Below are 6000 nucleotides of genomic sequence, written 5' to 3'. Positions count from 1 at the left end.
GCGCATAGTTGATCTTTCTCACCACTCACTCTGTCGGAACGATAGGAGCGTTTAGTTCACCTTGTAAAAAGCCTCGAAATAGCACATATATCTATTTGGTGACCGCAGAGCGAAAAACAGCCACTTTTTCCTTGTATTAGTCTCGGGATAGAGATTTTTCTCCGGCAGTCGTTCGTTCCAACCAGTCGGCTTTCACTCTTACCAGGCATTGCGCGTGGCGTTGCAGGCACGTATCACGTTAAGTGCGTACTTGCCAGATCATGTCGAACGAATTAAAATACATTGAAGCTGCTCTATTACACTTCTCTTTGAGATGACACGGACGGCAGGATGTGGATGTGCCTTGGCTTCGCTGCTAGTCGTGCTCCTGGCGGAGAGAGTTGCAAGCCGTCAAACGTATTCATTCTGGCAGGTGAGACACATTGTAATGCTTTCTCTATGCGGCTATCTCTAGATGGTACGCGCAGTTTTGCGCGTACCTGAAATAGTCTTCCGTTTTCCGTAGTAGGCTTACTCCACTTGCGGATTCTTCAAAACTGCAAGAAATGGTACCGAAGGAAATAACAGACTTCCCTGCTCACGTGAACGTTACCCGGAAGGTAATGACGATGTTGTTTTTCAATTTGTTTGGTCCACCGTTATTAGAAATACGAGAATAATGTCTCGCTAAATAAACTTATTTCATTATATGCCCCTGTACACATTGTTTTAGCATTCATTATATTGTTCATTAGTGCGTGACTGCATTGTCGTCATCAGTCTGGTCGCGGCGCACGCCTTTAGCACCAACACAGACCAACAAAACATACCAATATGGTCGGTACAGACTGAAGTTGTGCGACATACCGCAACTTGTATACTCTATTCAGCGGCTCCTATTATGCATGATTATTCTATTTCAACGTGTTCACCCTGTATAAGGCAATTTCACGCGCACACGGAAAAATCGCGCAATAAAAGCCTTTAATTTTTGATTATTTTTACGTGAAATCGTACGATCTCACTTTTTAGGTAACTTTGTTAAATAAAGCTGCTCCTAAAATTTACAGTTCAAATATCCATTCTGAGCAGCATAGGCGGCCGTCCCAATATTGGAGACGCATTGGCAAAGGACGGTTCTACGTAGGGCCAGAGTTAAAGCATCCTTTTTCAATATTGAGCCCGATTACCTGTGATGCTCGGGATGTTCAGCCAACTGTTACGTGGCCAAACGACGCGATCAGCATATATCATACTATGATCCTATCTGCCTTCTTGTAGACCATCACTGATTACACAGCCCAGCTGCCTTCCAGATGTGCCTTTCCCCAACCCTCTTTGTGTTTTGCAGAGCAGCTACCTTGGCTTTTTGATAGAAAAGCAAACTGAGCAGCAAAATGCATAAGACGCATGTGATTAGTAATTCGTCAGTAGTAATGAAATAGAAAGAGAGAAAGAGCTAGAAAAAGGCTCGCAGGCTAACCAAAAGTGTGTTCTGGTCAGATACCCTGCACTGCGGAAGGAGAGGAGGGTTGTAAGAAAGAAAGACAGGATTGAACGAAAGAACCAGGCCTATCAGTTAGGGAGGTGCCCGTGGGAGAGTCACGGAGCTGTTGCCTGAGTTCGGTGCGCTCAGGGACCGGACGAGTGGCTGACATGGTATATCTTGAGCCTTGGGCAGTAAGATAAGTGCGGGTGGTAGCTCTAGATAAGACGTCACCAGCGGTCAAGTCGTCCAACTTGGCATGGCAGTGCTATGTGTCTAATGGGGAGGGGTTGCGCGGTGCGTTGGAAGAATCCATGCCACTTCTTGGTTCAGGAGAGCGTGTTTCTCATGTCTACTCTTTACGCAGTTTTCTTGGGGTATCTGTGGTTTCAGCTAGCGTCTTCGCTTCGGCGGACGCGGTTGTTGCGACGCGCGTCTTTTCTTTCAATCTTATCTCTCATCTTTTAACTCTCCTCTGTCTGCTCGAGGCAGCGGTGGTGGCTCGGCTCGAGCCAGTCACCAGGCCCATGCACTTTCCTTTTCATCCTTCTCTCATTTGCAACAAAAACAACAGAATATATTTTGGTTTGCGTGTGCATTGTTGTAAACAAGCAGTAGTGGTGTGTGAATTTAGTGTAATACATACAAAAAGCAATGAATTTTCTGGTAATTTTCCAGACGGTAGAAGCTATGAATCTCACTATCTCCATGAACTCCTCCGTAGAAGATCCGACTCTGATTTGTGCAACCGGCAACAGGACGGACTTTAACCTTACGGAGAAAATGGCGACATACCTGGTACACTTCAAAGGACTGAACGGAACTCGAGAGTAAGACCGGAATTAAAGACCTTTTCGTTCCTATCCTTTGGGATCAATAATAGTGGCTACTGAACTCACGCCGACAACGTAACGTTTTTGAGATTTCCTGCCGCACTTGGTCACTCCAAAGCTGCCGAATATGTCAGTAACGTCATTTCCTCGAAAATAATCAACGCTCTCGCGGTTTCTCCAGTGAAAAGGATGGCAAATGTTAAGCCGACAACGCTCGATACAACTTAGAGTTTGGGATCTGATACAGGTAAAATCAGGGATACCCCGAAAGACATTTAAAGATTCTCTTTTGACAATCGCTTTACATTTCGTGGACCTCCGTATCATGATTGAAATGAATAGTTTTCGAATGTTTCGAAATCACAGAGCAAAAACTGATAAGCGGAACAAAAACGGCTTGGATGGATGGATGGAAACAACTTTGTTACACACAGAAAAAAAAAACTTCCAGGGTGGTCCCCTAATGGTCCAAGAGTCCAAGTGCTTGTGCTTCACGCAAATCCCGATCCACCAGCCATTTCTGGCCGGCCATTTCAAACCTCGGACTTGGTATTTCATTCGATCAAAATTTTCGTATTCGCACACCCTTTTCATATTGTTGAAAGAAACGCTACACCTGTCCCATTGGAGCAGAGTGGTCGTAATTAATGCCATTTAGCTACACGCACTCGGTAGAAAAAAGAAGACAAACTGTATTTTATCTTCTTTTTTTACAGGCAATTCGTTACCTACGATTATACAAGGGCTAATCCCGATGTTCCCAACAAGGCTATTGTCGTGTTAAACAAAGGTAAACGGAAATGTTCAAACTCCTTCTTTATCAGCTTCCGACGCATTGCAGTCATAGAAGTTTCGTACCTCGTAGCGTGTGGAGCGACATAATGTGGAGAGCCCCTTGATATTTATTTTATTACACCCGCTTCTAACATACAAGTTCAGTAGTTTATTTCTTGTTTAGAGAGTAATGCAGGTACTGTTTGTTCACGCAGCAGGACAAAAAAAAGGACGAAATAAAAAATTCTTAGTTGCTGCAGCAAAAAAATAATCCCGAGACAAATTTAAACGGAAACCAAGCCGCGCGCAAATATGTGAACACTACTGCAACAGTTACATCATTGGAGCCGGAACGCTTGGCGAATCGCCTTTCAGGTCAGTAAGCGTGCTGTTTGAATGGAGATGTGTTTTTTCATCATTGTAACCCCCCTGCTGTGGCGCCTTCGGGCTAAGCCGAGCAAAATTGAATAAAGAAGAATAAAGAATAAAGAAACTGCACACCTAAATCCCCGCTAGTTGTAGTGGCTCAAGGCAAGTGTGAGTAAATACAGACTGAAGATGCGCATAGGCGTTATTTAGCTGCGTAATTATTAATAGGCCTTTATCATGAGTGTTCATTACCGTACCATGTGCCAGCGATGCCTCAACGGCTTCGCATAGCCAGCGATGCCTCAACGAGCGCGTAAGACCTGATGTGCGCTAAGTAGGTGAAATCTATCCGGCGCTCCATTGGCACAAATGTGACTACTTACCTGACTACGCGCCCGCCTTTCCTCAATGAAACGTGTTAAGGCGCGTTCACACTTGCCCAAAAATTCGGCGAGCGAAGCGGATTCGCTTTCCGCAAATACAAGGACCTGTTCTCACTTGTTCACGCGCGGGCGAGGCGGATCCGCAGCGCCGCTGCTCCTTCTCGCTTTTCCACACCGTGTCGCTGCTAGCGGCATACACAGATATAGTGAGAAAAGGGCATAAATTTACGCTCTTAAACGCAGGCGCATTCCCACTTTTAGTTCAGCATATGCTAGCACAGAAGCAAAAATAAACTCAGCCTAAAGTGGCGCCATCTGGTTGTCAGGGCGGGAACTATTACTGTCAACAAACCGACTCTGCTGTTAAGCCTATAAGCGGCCGAATTGTCACTCTGAATAAAAAAAATAAGCAAATTTATCACTTATACGTTTTCTTAGAGGCGAGGTGAGACGAAGCGAAAGACCTGTGCCGCATTTCTGGCCAGTGAAAGCACTGGAAAGGGCAGCAGCAACGAGAATTAAATCCGAAGCGACGGGCCCGGCTTCGAAGGGCGCCGCCATGTTTGTCGCCGCGCGGCGGAAATCGGTCCAGCCCGATCGCCCTCGCCGCGCCGCTTTCCGCCTCTCTCGGCATCAAAAGCGGCTGATTCCGCTTCGCTCGCAGGATTTATGGGCAAGTGTGAACGAGCCTTTAAGCAGGAATCCAGATGAGGTGGTAAGGGGAGTCAACAAGGCAGCTCAGATGGCTCGCCTTCGAGAAGACTGCGTCATTACCACTGCCGTGGCATTTAATACCACCCCTGCATGTAGTGGGCAACTTTGCCCATGTCACCTCTTTGGTAGCGTTTAGGGTTTCTTTTCTCATTCTGCAAGAGAAGCACTTCTCCCGTCAATCCCCGCCCCCTCCTGAAATGTGACTTTTGATGAAGAGCAGCTTGCAGCCCATGCGAGGAGCGCTCCCCCTCCACAAGCACTCCCGACCGCGCGCTCTAGAGTGTGGTGGGCTGCCCTCCCAACCACCACCTCAATGGATTCATCGAACAGCCGCACCACCACCCACTTTCACTCCCCAGAAGCGCCATTCATCACGTATCTACAGAGAAATGTTTCCTCCAGAAGAGGCACCGACACCAACCCACATACTGCTCACTCCGCCACAAGGCCTACGCCCACTAGAAATCCACAATGCGTCGGAATGAAAGAACGACGGCGAAATCAAATTCAAAGACGCTCACGGAAAGCTCGAGCCAAAACACCGCCACGACCCGCTCCCCTAGCTAGGAAAATTCTCCCCCACATACCAGCACCGTCAGCCCAACTTCCCCCACCTTCAACGCCCGGAAAAGTTGTGCCGCGGATTTGAAGCCTGGGCATAGATAAAAATCAACAAAGTAATCATGGATGGTAAATCCAAATTCCTTTCTCAGAATTGTCGCGTCGGATGTCTGATGATCCCGTAACTTTTTAGTACTTGTTGTCAAGAGTTGACAAAGAGGGGTCCGGCCTTAAAATCGACAGTGCGTCTAATGAATCTTTAGTTGTAAGTCAGCGCTTCTGTGAGAATTTCTGTGTTGTTCTGTGCATAAAACCGGAAGATAAGCCACGTATGACCAACTAGCTGTATACGATTCGACCATGGGAATCGATAGGGAACTAGCTATAGGGATTCGATAGAGAACTAGCTGCAATCTATTCGATAGGAACCATCGCAATAGGCGTAACACGGCACAAAACCGTCCTTTTTCTACTCTACAGGTAAGCGAATGCCTGTAGCATATCGTTCCGCATGCGGCCTCCTTTTTTATATTCTGTAGAGCGCACAGGACTATTTTTACCAAGGCAATACAAATACCACTGCAAAGTCTAACACCCAATCACCACACACATAGAAAATATTAATTGAATACGCCAATTCAGCACTTTAATCCCCTCTTGCTCCTTTGTTCCAGACTACAATAATCCAATCACTGTCACGCTGGAGTACACAGACTACAAGACCTGCTTTATCAGCACATTGCCCTTTGGCGACAAAAACCGTAAGAACCGGCACGGTATATGCACCATGGCTCCAAACTTTTTAAGGTGCTTTGGGAATAAGGCGTAAGATCGAACATGCCAGCGATTGTTTTAATTACCAGAGTTTTGTTTTTAGTCGTAAGTGATCTTGCAGACTCCA

Source organism: Amblyomma mixtum, chromosome 2, assembly GCF_055824585.1.
Source record: "Amblyomma mixtum isolate Tamu chromosome 2, ASM5582458v1, whole genome shotgun sequence".
NCBI classification, from domain to species: domain Eukaryota; kingdom Metazoa; phylum Arthropoda; class Arachnida; order Ixodida; family Ixodidae; genus Amblyomma; species Amblyomma mixtum.
Note: the sequence above shows the minus strand (reverse complement) of the source record.